General features: G+C 38.9%; 1 protein-coding gene across 8 annotated transcripts in view; it reads right to left on the bottom strand.

Moving 5' to 3' along the window:
• The window catches only part of ESRRG (estrogen related receptor gamma), a 594,335-nt gene that overhangs the window by 232,214 nt on the left and 346,104 nt on the right, over nucleotides 1-16,017 (bottom strand). The gene's annotated exons all lie outside the window — the stretch shown is intronic.

The raw sequence follows: 16,017 nt of genomic DNA, 5'->3' as shown, positions 1-16,017 counted from the left end.
ACCATAAGATGTTTTTTTATTTTATTTTTATTATTATTTTTTTGAGATAAGAGTCTCACTCTTTTGCCCAGGCTAGAGTGCCATGGCATCAGCCTAGCTCACAGCAACCTCAAACTCCTGGGCTCAAGCAATCCTCCTGCCTCAGCCTCCCAAGTGGCTGGGACTACAGGCACGCACCACCATGCCCAGATAATTTTTTCTATATATTTTTAGCTGGCCAATTAATTTCTTTCTATTTTTAGTAGAGACGGGATCTCGCTCTTGCTCAAGCTGGTTTAGAACTCCTGACCTCGAGCCATCCTCCTGCCTCAGCCTCCCAGAATGCTAGGATTACAGGTGTGAGCCACCACGCCGGGCCCACAAGATGGTTATTAATGAGGTGCTGAGGATAATTTAAAAGTCTATTCTAAACACCGTACTTCAGAGTAAAAACATGTGAAATGTTTAAACAAAAAAATAGCACAAGGCAATAAAATTTAGTTACTTTTCATTTGCTTCCTCGTATTCTTATGCATAGTTTGAATAATTTTACAAAGAATGTGGATTATTTATCTAACAGAAAATAATAGTCTTCAATTGGTACCAGTGTTAAAAGAAAATAATAGTCAAATAGAATTTAGTGGGAAAAAAAGTAGATTGAATGGGAGGAAAGCACTAAATGGAGACACGATAAAATAAATGCCAGAGCTGAGAAAAGTTAAAAAAAAAAAAAGACTCACTTATAAGCAAAAAAAAAAATTTAGAATTCTCAAAGTGCTGGCAGATTCCTGAACACATGCCAATATTTCACTTCCCTCTGCTTTTTCCCTGTCCCTTCTGCTTAGCAAAATCCTACCTACCCTTAATGCTTAGTTCACCCTGGGGTGGAGCATGGGGGAGGGATATCAGGGGAGGCTTCCTGTAGAACAGAAACCTCAGCACCCCTCTATCAACTCCACTAACCAAATGTTGGTGATGTCTCTCTGTCTTGTCTGATTCTCCTGTGATTGTAACCCTCTTGAGAGTAGAACTACACCCCATTCATCTTTATAAATAATCCCGGTACCGAGGGATAAGGGCATAAAAGGTATCTCCAAAGAGTCACTAAAGTGAACTAAAAAGCTGCCTGACTGTGGGAATTAAGCAGAATACGATGTCGTATGATCACAGCTCTATTTTTAAATAAAACACAACAAAGATGATTCCCATACGTACACCGTCTTCCATGATCCTTCTCACTTTCTACTTGACATCAACATGGAAAAGCTGCCAATGGTCACTGCTCAGTGGGTTAAATGGATAGGCACTTCGAAAATGTTAATACTTTTATTCTCAGGTGACTGGTATATAGAGGCTACACCAGTGGTTCTCAAAGGGAGGCGTCAGCCTCACCTATACACTGTTAATGTAAATTCTCAAGCTCCACCTGAAGCAACTCTGGGGTGGGGTCCAGCGATTAAGAGTCCCCCAGGTGATTCTGCTGCACGTTCAAGTTTGAGACCCACCGCTCTAAACTAAAAGATTTAGAAGAAAGATGCAAAGCGATCTCACCATTCGACCTCCTTTCAAAGTCAATTTCTGAATATGGCCCTTCGACATGTGCTACAGAACCCCAAACTCTGATGAGCAAGTATTTCAGAACAGACCAAAACACTCAAATCTCAATTGTTTAAAAATTCCCACCTCCGGCCTCTCAAGAGAATGAGGTTGAAGAAGCAGAGGACAAACCTGTCTCTTTTCTACAGTGTATCCTGCCAGACTCCATTCTTCACTCCCTCCCCTGCAGATTGTCTTGTAAATGTAGCCTCAGACACGTCTTAAGTCCTGAGTCTGACTCCTGACCTCGGCTATGTTAGCCCCTTCGCAGCTCAAGAACAACCCCTTGGATCACTGACTTGCTATTATTCTATGCTTAATAGCCCTGACCTGTGCAATATTTTTTTTTATCTGGCTACAGTCCTATCTCTAAATTCTCTATTTTGAATGAATACCGATTTTGTGACATGAAGTCTGCTATATAATGAAATGCAAACAATGAAAAGGCTAAATCAGTTTACAAAAAATCTATTTGTCAAACAGTGTGGAGATGTTCCCAATTTAGTCTGGGCAGTTCATGCAGCTCTTGATAAGGAAGTTAAAAAAACCTAGCTGTTCACCGAATGAAAATAAAGGCATCTGCACCACAGATACATTTTCCTTTCAAAAGTCTTTGTTGTAACTTGTAGCTAATTAAATGCCCTTACACAAGAGATGCACACACACAGCAAAATCACAGAATATTTTTACAAGGGAGCCCAGGAGAAGAGAAGGGAAGGGCGAGAGGCAAGCTTCCCACTACCATCTTATATTGCATTTACATTTCTATACAGCTTCATCTGCCTGACAAAAAAAGCACAAGGGGAGGCCTTTTTTTGTTCAATTTTGGACTTGAGAGATTTCTAAACCCTGCAAAGGAACGTGCTTAACATTAAAAAAAAGAAGAAAGAAAGAAAAAAAAAGAAAGAAATAGTAACCCTGCCTTAGATGCTTGTGGAGAACTAATGCTTTTCTACATACCTTCCTATGCAACCGACAGAGGAACTAAAAAATTATCAAGAACTTAAAGCCTTCAATTTGTTTTTTTATTCGTAGCATTTTCCTCACTCCTAGAGATTATTTGCAGGCAGAGGTGCCCCTGTATTAAGCTTGACATTTATAGGAGTGGCTTTGAACTTACCATGTCACATTTATCAAAATGGGATTTTATATAGATTGACATTCTTTCGTTTTTCCACCGTCTGAATGTAACTATTTCATTGGGCAGAATTTAAAGTGTTAATTCTCAGTTGAATTTGTGTTTTTTTTTTTAAATCATGTAAGAAATTGATTCTCAAATATAACTGGCATTGAGTTATGACAGCCTCCCTTTTCTCTTCTCACGCCCCGCCCCCGTATAGGAAGACTGTCCAACATAATGGAATAGCAATGGATATAAAAACCGAACAGTATCTAAACAGGAGCCATTACTAGAGAATGGAAAGCTCTTTGGGGTCAGTGTCATTTATATTATAATTATTTCTTTATACCTTTTCACAATCCGGTGTCACTACACATGTGCATCTCTTAGGCTAAGACACCATCCCCACAACCTCATTCCCAATGCTCCCCCCAACATACCCCTACCAACATCTCAAAACCCCTTCCCCAGGCACACGTGTGTCTTCTGCACATAGAAATTCAGAAAGATCACCTCCTCTCTGCAGGCATCTCTTAACCCTACCATCCCTTTGTGTTCTCATATCTGTACATAATTTTGCTTCTCTCACTAAACTGTGAGCTTCTTGAAGGCAGGGACCCTGTCTGATCCCTGAATGCTTGGAACACAGCTCAGAGTCTGACAGACTAGCTATTCGATGAGCTGGTATTGAATAAATGAATGAATACAAGCATAGCAGGGCACTTGCCTTCTGAACTTTGAATTGTTGCTATAATGAAAAAGATGAATTTATGCAACCCTTTTGGCATCAAAAAATACCACACTTTCGTAGGTGTGGAATAAATAGGTGCTGGGAGTAAATTTGTCAGTTTCCAAGTCCTATTGGTTCTGACCCTAAATCATCTCTACATTCTCAAAGTTTAATTCCAACTGTCTGAATTCTCATTAGCGGTTTCATCAGTCTCCCTCCCGCCATTTTTCTTCTTTCTAATCCATCCCATATGCTATCCCCAAACACTTTTACCCTGTTATTTTTCACTGCTACAGAACAAAACCAAGATTTTTTTGTGTGTGTAGCCTGAAATTCAAGTCTGTTCACAATCTGATCCAAACCTTCTTTCCTGGCAAATTTCCCATAATTCTGCCTCACACAACCTGGGTATCTCAATCTCAGCTTAACCTGAACATATCGAGCACATTTCTATTTCCAGGATTTTTGCTTTAGCTATTACCACCATCATATATTTAAAGGACATCCATTTGCCATGCTCTTCATAGATGTCATATGTCTTTACAAAGTAGGTTAGAGCCTTATAAGAGGGCATGGCCCGTTCTACTTGAGAGAGGTGGGAAAGGAGGCAGGTTTTCTGAACTACATCTCTAAAGATGGTTGGAGGAGGACAAATTCATGGTAATTAAGGCAGCCTTTAAGGACAGAAGAAAAGAATGAAATCCTTTTTCTCCAATGGAGTGTAAGTTCCTTGAGGACAGGAACTACCTGATTAATCTTAATAGTCCCAATAGTACCTATCAGAGTGCTCAGTATGCAGGAGTCAACCAATACATATTTTTTCAACAAGTCTTTATCTATTCCTGTCCCAACTCCCTCCAAACCCTTAATATGGTAAATTGCATATAGTAGGTTCTCAATAAAAGCCAGCTAAAGAAATGAACGGTTCCTTAATCTTTTCCTTCATTGCTAAAATGCAAAAGTGGGAGAGAGGAGCAGGGTAGATAAAATTTCAGTTACTGAAAAAAAAATTTTTTTTAAGAAGAAAATGGATGGTTATGAACACAAGAAATGCTTATTTTGTTTACCCACCAAAAAAATCGACGGTATATATTATAAAAACTAGTTAAAATGTTGTATTTCACATCGCCCTCTAGTGTTGGGCTCTCTCAGACAATTAAAAACCCCTCGCATTTAAGATTTTAGGGAAACTTTACCTCAGAAATAGGAGGGTTCCACCTTCGCTGACAAATGCAAAATGAGTATAGGTTCGAATGAGAAGAGCAGCCTCTTTCAAATTTGCTTCCGTTGTTAAAGATTGAATTCCTAACTCCAACAAGGTATGGAGCTGCTGCATATTTGCTTAATGGAGTGAATTCCTCCTTCTGTCAAAGCCTCACCATGATAGTCATTAGAGACCAATGGGATGAGGCTGCTAGCTGTAGTACAGGTTCTTTGTATAAGAGGCGTGCTTTAAAACACACCTAGGAAGATCAGACTTTGCAACAGGGGCATGCTATGGAAATTTATCCCTTTGCCCAACTTGCGAAGTATGAGAAAACTCACTGAGTAGAGAACAAGAGTCACGACATGGGCACCATCTATCCATTTGCTATTAGTGTGCCAAGGTGGCTTAAATTAAACAAAACACCATCCTCAAAGTGATCATGGAGAGAACCCTGGAATAAATATCTCAGTAGTAAAACCATTGATTTCTGGCTATGGCATGGAATTCAGAAAGTCCCTTATATTAAAAATATAAAAGTATCAGTCTTCATGGTTAATTTAATTTAGAGAGTTGGCTTCAGTTTTCAAAAAAACTAACAGCATGTTTGAAGAAAGTCTTAGACCCAGAAACACAAAAACTAGGAAACAGATCTTGGTGTAATTCCTTTTAAGAGTTTTTCTAGCAAGCTGTTAAGCAGTAAGTGTCCTTACCATCATCATCATCTTCACTGTCGTCATCATCATCATCAACATCATAACGGTCACTGCCATATTGATTGATGTTGCAAGGTATCAGAAGTTTATGATACATTGGGACTGTGCTCAACATTTTACCTCGTTTAGCTCATCTCAAACTCACAATAATCTTAGTAACATTCCAATTTCACTGATTAGGAAACCGAGGCTTACTAACTTACAATGATTTCCAAAGTGGGTAAATGGCAGAAACAATTCTAACCCTGCTGATCGGACACCTTTGCTCTTAACCATCACATCTACTGGCATTAGCTACCAGACCTCCTGTCCTTGCGAATCCTCTGAACATGGCGCCACATGGAGAACGGTTCTATTCATTTATCTGCTCCATCCCTCTTTTTATCTAAGCGATGAGCAGAAAAGCACTCATAGAAAGGCTTGAAAGGGTTAAGTGCTTTCAGAGAGTAAAGCTAAAGAGCTCAATCTCTTCTCTTCTACTTTGTGTCTGAGCAAATGGCAATAAAATAAAGAACACTCAACTTCTGGGTCAAATCAATTTATTTGTGCTATATTTGGCAAGCATTTATCACATTGTTGTTAGCACCACACTAGGCGCTGCACAAAATATTTACACACACGAGGAATGCAAGCACACATCCTTTCCTTCGCGAGTAAACATCAACCATACCACATTCCTAGGGTAACTCATTTGATGTTTTAATCAAGTATATCTCATCCGGGCCTAGCACCACACACTCGGGTACATGCACGCGCACAGAAACACACACACCTCCGAACACATTCCTGAAGGCAAAGGTTCAGCAATGCTAAGAATGCGCAGATTTCAGGTGAAGACCTTCAAAATACATGCAACAGTAAAAAACTGAGTTTAAGAAATGCACAGACATAGGACTTATAGAGGTTATTTCTACATCTCACCATCTTTATTCCTGGCAATACATGCTGTGTTACCTATGAGTAGTCTCTTTTTGGCTACAAATGTGTCCCATCTTCCATCTGTTCTTCTAGCAATACTGCTGGCCTTCTGCCACCGTAGCTACACCAGCCTTCATGATGTCATTGGACTAGGCTTTCTCAAGTACCCGTTTGTTTAGCTTTCCAGGTGAGAGCAGGCATATACATTTTTTTTCTGTAATTGAACAGGTTTTTAATTTCGGTTCTGTATTAGCAAACGTCCATGTTTCTGCTCTATTTACCAAAGTTTGCAACCTACTTTTCTAGGACCTAAAACAGAATTTAAAGTCCCTCAAGAAATTGCTGGCTGAGTCATCAGAGGACTCAGTTCAGGGTCTCAGTTTTCCTTTTATAATGGGATGTCATTTAGAAGTGACTCTATTGAAGATAACACTCTTTGAATTTTCCTGTCTTCTTTCAAATGTTGTTTTTCCTTCTTTCATACAAGGAACATTTATTCCAGTAGCTGTTCTGTTCCAGACACTGTGTTAAGGCATAGGAATTTTTACCCTCCTGAATTGAAGGCTTCTAACTTTCTCTTTGTTGAATATCTCACCGCCCATAGTCCATGCGGGCTGGTTAGCCTACTGGTTAAGAGACTGGGTAAGTTTCCATGTTAGTCCTGTGCATTACTACGAATCTGTCCTTGAAAAAGTTACTTAATCTCTTTGTACTTAGTTTATTCATCTGTAAAAGACATACTCAATAAAGAGTGGCTATTTTTAAAAATTGTATTATGGTGATTTATATTGATATTTCAGTCTTCATGTATAAGGCAATTACCTATGTATCAAACTCATTCTGTAAAGAAGTAAAGATTGTAAAGAAGTGTACAAATATAAGGTGGGATTATTTAATACGAGGTTAAATATAAGTGTTAATGTAGAGTTTGTATCAAATGGAAATGAAAAACACTTTGTGAACACCTAGTATGGCTCAAAACACTGTGCTGTGTGCTTTACATATTTTTTTTAACTTCAAAAAGGTTCAGTGAGGTAGAAATAATAGCCTTTTTTTTAATTGTACAGTTATCTAATTTAACCTGAATAACATACAAAGTAGTTATTATGGTGATGATGATTCCCATTTTATGAAGAAATGAGGAGAAGGAAATGAGGCTCAGATATTAACTTATCCAAGGAAACCCAGCCAATAAGTGACAGAACCTGGACATGACTCCTCGACTATGTGTTGCCTGAGACTGAGCTCTTTTTGCTACAACACATGCTTTTCCTGGTTGGGAGGAATGTGAGGTAGGCCCACACTAGGCTGAAGAAGGAGAAAAATAATACCAAACTAATAAAACCTTTCTACTTACAGGGAAAATGCCATAATTGGTAAAATAATACGTTCATGTATAGAGTGTTTTACATTCCAAACAGTATGACACCACATAACTGCAAATTCTAGAAGCTATCAAAGCCAACTTTTAAAAGAATTCTTTCTTTAAAGTTCTAAATGTTCATAGCATGTTTGCTTGCCTAATAACAGAACGATTGTATCAAATTTGAAAACATAGGCAGATTTATTCATTTTTAAAGGCATCATTTAGAACATTACACCATTTATTTATATTCTGTAGCTGATAATTGACCTGTATAAATAGAAAGAACTGGCAAATTTATGATGAAATAATAAAAATACCCACTGCCACCCCCAACTTGAAGATCTTAGACAGTTGTCAAATGCTACATAAACAAAAACTGTTCTCCTAATTCCAGAAACTGTCTACTCATCAAATGAATGAAGCACACACATACACATGCTATTCTGCTTTGTTCTGTTACACCTGTTTTGCATGCAATTCTGACCATTTTCCTCAAAACAGCCTAATCTAACTTAAATTCTTTTCTTCAACATATTCAAAAGGCCTTGGGTTATTATCAGTAATTATCAGTATGACTTAGCAAAGAAAACCTCATCAAAGAAACCATAAAATGGCCTTAATGGAATTGGTAATTTTTACAGGCCTACTTGTTTTATTTCATTAATTTCTAGCACAAACATCTCACTTTAAAGCTTCCAAAATGCTTGTACACACATAATCTCACTTTATGTATATGTGAGATAAATGATATGAGTTTTCCTGTCTTATAAACTGTGCAACAAGGATTCTGAGAGGTTTTTTAAATAGCCAGGAATCATATCAACCCATAAGTGGCAGAAACACACTTGAAAGCAATTACCCCCATCCTACTAGGCTTCTTCTCTCTGTCTTAGCACTCTTCATTCTTATTCTGGGGCAATACCATGTGATGTGATCAAAACCATGGCAGTGTTCATATACCCACAGGTGTGAGCCACCACGCCCGGCCTGTCGACCCCATTTTGTTCCAGTTTCCTGCAAATGAACTAGAAAAATGATTGTAGAAAGATAGTTCTATGATGTTGATAAAACATGCACTTTGAATAATAAATACCACTGAAATAGAGTTGTTACTCTTAAAATTTTAAAAAAAATTAAGTGTGTGTGTTCAGCTTAGGACTCTATTGGGATATAATGACTGACTTTACAAATAGAGTTTAGAAAAGAAGAGGCTTTTTGAAGCAGAAGGGAAAGCTGGAATCTATCATAAGCAATGACTCTCAGTTCACTTGTAAATGTACATCATGGATCAATGCATGCTCAGAACAGGTTACAAGGATCACACTTTTTAATCCATGTTCCCCAGACAGGACCAAAATGGACGTTTTGTGGCATCAAAATGCCCAACTACTCTAATCTGAGTTAGACTTCATTTTTTATGCAGTTATTAGCAGAATAAGAAAAGCATACAAGATAGGCAAATGTTCTCCCAACTGCAAAAGCAAACGCTTTGCCAGTAATTTCAGAGAACTTAAAATACAGCTTTGCTTTTCTCTCTCACTGTTTACTATCAGTACCAAACCAACAGTCTGAATATTAATAGAACTATTTATACAAACTATTTTCCTCCTTAATGCAGGGTTTTCAAATTTCTTCTGCAACTTGCTCTATCTAAACACACAGGATCCTCTAAGTTTTTCACTGGTGTGAGCCCACGTTACACAGGTAAGTTCGTGAACTTTTGCCAATTCACAATTTCGTATTTTTTATGGGGAATCTAAGTTGTCCCTGTGTTTATCAAGTGACAGGATTTGGAAGGGTGTTGTAGAGTCATCCAAGTCTTTCAAACTCCCATTTTTTTTTTTTAAACAGAGTCTCACTTTGTTGCCCAGGCTAGAGTGAGTGCCATGGCATCAGCCTAGCTCACAGCAACCTCAAACTCCTGGGCCCGTCAAGTGATCCTCCTGCCTCAGCCTCCCTAGTAGCCGGGACTACATGCATGCACCACCACGCCTGGCTAATTTTTTCTATATATTTTTAGTTGGCCAATTAATTTGTTTCTATTTTTAGTAGAGACGGGGTCTCGCTCTTGCTCAGGCTGGTTTCGAACTCCTGACCTTGGAGGGATCCACCCGCCTCGGCCTCCCAGAGTGCTAGGATTACAGGTGTGAGCCACTGTGCCTGGCCTCAAACTCCCTTTAATTGAGTGCCAACATGAGTAATCTAGAGGGTGGCAAGGAAAGCAAATCCACGGCTGAGTGACGTGGACCTCCTGAATGAGGAATAATCATGAGACATGGTGTACAAGCGTGGCCTGCCGGGGTGTACCACAGATCCTCGCAGACAGGGACAGAACAGGACAGTGACTCATCTGATGGTGCCTATGCTGATGTTGTGGCAGTCTTCAGTTGCCTTTTTTTTTTTTGACGTAGGAAGGCAGCATCTGCTTCAATCAAATCTCTCATGCATCCCTTTTAGTTTTTAACAGGTACATGCAGTTTATTCCAGCCATCCTGTATTTAGCACGATAAAGAATGGGGAAAGCAGGCAAGAGATACCCGGCTTGCCTGTTTTTAGGGGACTTGCACAGCTAAGGTGTCTAAATTTTTTTTTTTTTTGCACTGTTATGCCATCACTTAAGGATCAATTAAACCGGCCTCCGTGGCCAACTGCTGTTCAGGGCCTGGTGCCATCCTGTGCACTGCGCAAACAGACACCGATGATCAACGTTCCCCATTGTTTGTCGTGTCTCTCTCAGGTTCCCTAAGACCATACCGTCGGCACCTGTTAAAGCTGCTTCTGCTAAGCTGTTCTGCATTTGTCTGGCTGGATTTGGACTTCCTGGATCCCTGGCTGAATACAAAGTGATTAGAAAGCCCAGTGTTTGGCAACAAGCGCGACGGGGAGTGCGCTGTGTGTGGGTCTCCAGGAGCACAATGTGTTCTTCGTCACCCCATGCAGGGAGCGCCCTGCTAGAGTCCCCCGCGCTGCGGAGATCAAAATGGTCTCCTTTGTCGTCAGCTGTTTAACAGCAGCTGTTTAATGTAATTCCAAATGATCCGCTTGAATGAAGTTGTCATTCTTGCAGTAATCTTTAATTTAGTAAAACACATAGCTGAGCAATGTTATTTTTAATGTTAGTTTAGTTTTTTTTTTTTTAAAAAAAAGTTTTCCAAACCCTGTGTTTTCCTTGTTGACAACAGATTACAAATCATGGCTGGGAAATCTAAATTGTGCAAAGGAGAAAACTAGATGTTAATAATCAGCATCTTTCTACCGAAGTTCCTTCAATGCTGATGTGTGAATACAGGTTTACCAAAACAAAAAAGAAAGTATAATGAAGTGAATAGGACCTTTTTGTCATTGGCTTGGTCTTCATTCATGACTAGATTTAAATTGCACCTCTCTTCTAAGGAATCCTTCCAATGATAAGAAACTCAAATAGCTAGGGCAGAAAAATATATATATATTGAGTACATTTCATATTTTAAATATTTGGACAATAGTGCTCAAACAATGCAAAGATCAACCCAACTTCCTTCCTTCTTCCTTCCTTCTTTCCTTCCAACTTTATTGATTATCATCAATTATACTTTGTAGAGAATTCTGTTCCGAAGGCAAAAAAAATGCCTGGCCTGTGTTCTCAGACAAGTCTGCAGTTCTCCTGTGAACAATAGAGGGCGCTGATGCTTCTAATCTGGCAGTCGTAGCCTCTCAGAACAAAATCCTTCCTCTACCGTGGCCTGCCTTCCAGGGAGCCTACTTCTCACACCACATTCCACTTTCAATAGACATTCTCTCTCTCTCCTAAGAAAGCTACCTTTATTCTTTCTCTATTGGTCTATATTCTAGTTCCAGTTTTCAAAGCACTGCTTTAAAAAAAACTGTTATTCAGTAATAGCTTGTGATCTTTTTTAAATATCGCCTGGCTTTTCTGATTATGAATGGCTCTTCTCAAAGCATTTCTTCTTACCTGATTGCTCTTCTTCCTAACCCCGTTGAAATACAATCCATTCAGGGGTGATGCTACTTGCTAGCAACTTGGCTTGAAAGAATGGAAGCTCTGTAGGCTCTGACCCTTTAAAAATAAATGTCCCGACGGCCTACTGTCCAGTGCCCATAGTTTATCAAATGTCACAAATTAATAAATTGACAGGCACCTGGTTACCACCTGCAGAAGAACATACCGTGATACAGTGCTTTACTAAACAGAGCTATTTACTATTTTTTTTTAACTGAAAGCCATAACAATTTAAACTGTTTCACTTGAACCAAATGAGATGCATCATCCATTTCCCTGATGTGCTTTCAGTAAAGAAGAAAAGCATTCATATGAAATACCTTAGGAAAGTGCTCTGTGTTTAACCATTTTCTCACCATAAAAGCTAAAATCACCTAATCAGAAAACACTCTATCATTTTACACTGAATGGTTCATAAGAACATAAAATTCCATTTAGCGCCACTACCCGGTCTCATCAACTCCCCTTTTAAAATGCTTACCCATCTTTCTCATTGCTATTCAAAGAAACAGATTTATTTCTCACCCTGGAGTTGGGAATTTTGGCATGCCAGATTGAAAATGTACCCAACACCAAGTAGTGGATGGGTTATTCTTAGTCTCCTTACACGCTTAAGAGAAAATGGGGCAGTGCATGTCTCTAAATCAAGCAAAGTTCTTTAGAAACTATGACTTTAGCTATAGCTAGATTAGCAGGGCTGTTGTCATTTTAGAAAAAAAGAACTGGGATCATGAACGATAGGAATTCGAGCTCCAGCAAAAGAGATGAAGGGGCTAAACCTTTTAGCAGGGGTCCTCAAACTTTTTAAACAGGGGGCCAGTTCACTGTCCCTCAGACCGTTGGAGGGCCGGACTATAGTTTTAAAAAAACTATGAACAAATTCCTATGCACACTGCACATATCTTACTTTGAAGTAAGAAAACAAACGGGCAAAAACACCCGCATGTGGCCCGCGGGCCGTAGTTTGAGGAGGCCTGTGTTAGGGACTGTGAGCAGAGGTAGCAGAATTATTACCATATTCATCATACCTCTAGATTTTTCTTTAAACTTTGGTCATGGAAATTAGAGAAATTCCTCCAATGCCTTTTTGATGTCTATGATTTAGAGTGGAAAAGGCAACCACCGACATTTAGTGGGGGGTATTTTGACTCAGCCCAGCTGCGTAAACCCCTTTCATCGTTTCTCTCCTGTTCCTTTTCATCCACCCTTTTCCTGCCTGTCTTTCCACTCCCTTTATTCTTTTCCTATTTCTCCTCCCCACCTAAGCATCAGGCCTGGGAGCCAAGAGTGGACCCGAAAGACACAAGTTCCCAGTATGTCTAAAATATAGTTTCTTCTACTTCTTTCTGTTTCTTCCTTTGCAAAGTCAAGGGAAAAGGTCTCCCTAGATAACCTATCCCTTATCTTCAAGGTTTACAAAATGAAAATTGGAATTGTCTTTGTTAACCTTTCTTGTATTTCAGACTGTTGATCATATTAGGTGGAAGAATATTAGGTTGTTTTTCTTTTTTTTTTTTTTTTCCTTTTTCTTGGAAGAAGCTGTTTCCATGCTGTGGCTGAGCTCTCTGGCAGCCAACAGCGCCTTTGATTAGAAGGCTACTTCATAAATTACAAACCACCAGAGTGAGAGTCATTATGTAGAATGGGCTCTGCCATCTGCTCGTCCACTCTCTACATGATAAAGGCCATCATCTTTGCTCTGTGGCTTGGTTATTTCAAGGGGCCCTCAGACACAGCCCTGAAAAAAGATATTCCAAACTCACTTGGCCTTTTAACCCTAGAATATCCAGGCACTTGGGAAGGCTATTATTATTCCCATTTAACAGATGGGGAAACTGAGAAATAAAAGATGTAAGTGTTGTATTTATAAACACTTTTTTTGAAATCAAGCAAAAAAGAAAAAAGCAGGATTTGTTCCTTGTTACAAAAGCAAGAGAGCTAAAAGTCCTCTTTTTTTCCTGCTTTCTCTCTGTATGAGAAATTTCACATACATTTCATTTCCATTTTCTGAAAGGTTCTATCAATGGAAATTACAGGTACATGTGACAGGAGAGAATGGATTTCTCATTGAACAGGTAGGCACTTTGCAACAATTCATCCCAGCTGCCTCTAAGGAAAAAAAAAATAATAAAAGTTTTTAGTGAAGTTGATAAAATGCCAGACAGGAACTAATTCTTTACTTTTATGTTATGTTTCTTTCCTGAAGCAAATAGGAGAAACACACCCCTGTTTACCTCTGCAAAGCAGTTCAGAACACACTGCTAGAGGTCCTGTTCTCTTCAGAAAGAACTTATGGGCATTTAAACTAAAACTGGCCAAATCAAAGAACTATTTAGCCCAGCATGGATTCAGTATGATGGGAATTACTAATTACTTGAGTCCTTCACATTTCTTCCTTTCCTGGATCTCTCTCTTATATTAGAGTATTTTAGCAATAGAGTGTGTATTCTGGAACCAGTGTCTGGGTCCCATCTATGCCTCTCATTAGCTGCCTGGCCTTGGGCGAGTTATTTAACTTGGCTGTACTTCCATTCCTTGCCCTATAAAATGGGTTTATAATAGTAACTATTAATACTTCACTGGATTGTTGGGAGAATTAAAAAAGTGAAATTGTTATGGTGCTTACAACAGAATTGTTCCAATGAGAATCCTTTACTGCCTTCTCACTAAATTGTGTTTTTTTTCCCCCTCTCAACATTAAAATGTATCAAAATAAAGGAAAGGCAAAATTAGAAACCAAAGGTAAGTCTATACCAGGATGATGGCTGCCTTCCATTAATGGAAATAATGTATTTGACTGTGCTGTCTTTGTAACCTACAGATATTACCAATTAACATGAGCAAAGGAACGAACACACACACACACACACACACACACACACACACACACACACCCATAGTATCATTGGAAATTCCTATGCATACATAAATGTGTTTCTTATACTCTTGTATTAACAGTTTAAAACTGTACACTAATGCTTATATTAATAGATATACTTCTTTGAAAAGATATGACAATCCAACCGGATGCTTTCAATTAATGTTCAGAGACTTTGGCCTGGTCTGTAATATCAGACTCCTTTCTTATCAAAAAAGGTTGGGATTTATGAGACATGTCAAAAGAAAACCATCAAAGGGTATTTTAAAAGTCCATATCAACGATTACTGCCATCTTTCTTCTTATTCTTCAAAAAAAAGTAAAATAAAATGTCAGTAAAGGAGTTCAACAAACTAATACTACTACTGCTTACAGGTTTCCTTTTATGTTAAGTCTATGTTCTATTTTAAAAAAAATTAATCTCAGAGGTGCATCTGGTCTTTCTGCATATTTTATAATATTAATAGTTGTGCAAATACGTGAAAGTGTGTATATTCTTACAACCATGTGGTGTGGTCTTTTAACAAAGTGTGTAGGTATAGTCCAAATAAACTTTAAAGCACACATAATTTCTGAGCTGAAAAACAGACTCTTTGGAGATATTCAAGAATATGTATTATGACATCCTATCAGAGTGTAAGAAACCCTGGATTCCAATATCACAGGAAGGAGGGAGTGGCGAGGGGTAAGAAGGACTAGGTGTGTCTGTATTGTCTACATTTTCTTCAGAGCAGGAATAAAATCAGTCACCAGTGATCCTGCACGCAACATAAAGCTGAGCTTCCTGGGCTTGTGCTGTTCAGCTGTGACTACACTCGTTGTTATCGGCTCTGAGTGGCATTTGGTTATCCTACCATTGTCGCCCGCAGGCCTTTAGTCAGAAACCATGCTGATTTTACTGCCACCTTTTTTCTTCCCAAACCATAAGAGCTTTCAAAAGTAACTTAACGGGAAGCAGCTAGACCTTTTAAAGGAGAAGGAGAAAAATCCTTCTAAATATTCTGAAACGTAAGGCTAAGAATGAATGTGACCTTGACCCAGGCTATATACTTCTCCAAGGGGTCTAGGTCCTAGGGACCCCCAGGCCTTCCCTCCGGAGCACTCCTATACACACTTCACACACTAAAATGCTACCTGGGGATTCACTTTTACAGAAGAACAGAAATATCTCAAGCTTTCATTCCAGCGTCCAGTGTCTTTTCAGTACTCCCTAGAACATTTAAACTGTGTTTTCCCCTCTCTATTCCCTTACAAAGGAGACAGTCAACGTTCATGGTTCAACATCCTTTGGGGGGGGAGGCATCTTTCCTCCTGCTCTGTTAGCTCAGGTTTACTGGCAACTCTTAAGAAAAAAAATTCTCCATTCTTGTGATCCTTCACTTAGAAGAATGGTCTCTAGTTCCATACAGGTTAATACAAGAGGTATTAGTTCACTATTTTTTTCTTTTTCTTTCTCTTTCTTTTCTTTTCGTTTTTTTTTTCTCTCTTTTAGCCACCTAGTCTATTTCTT

The sequence above is a fragment of the Microcebus murinus genome, chromosome 23 (assembly GCF_040939455.1).
Source record: "Microcebus murinus isolate Inina chromosome 23, M.murinus_Inina_mat1.0, whole genome shotgun sequence".
Classification (NCBI taxonomy): domain Eukaryota; kingdom Metazoa; phylum Chordata; class Mammalia; order Primates; family Cheirogaleidae; genus Microcebus; species Microcebus murinus.
The sequence above is the reverse complement of the archived record's forward strand: the minus strand, read 5'-3'. Positions and strand labels throughout refer to the sequence as shown.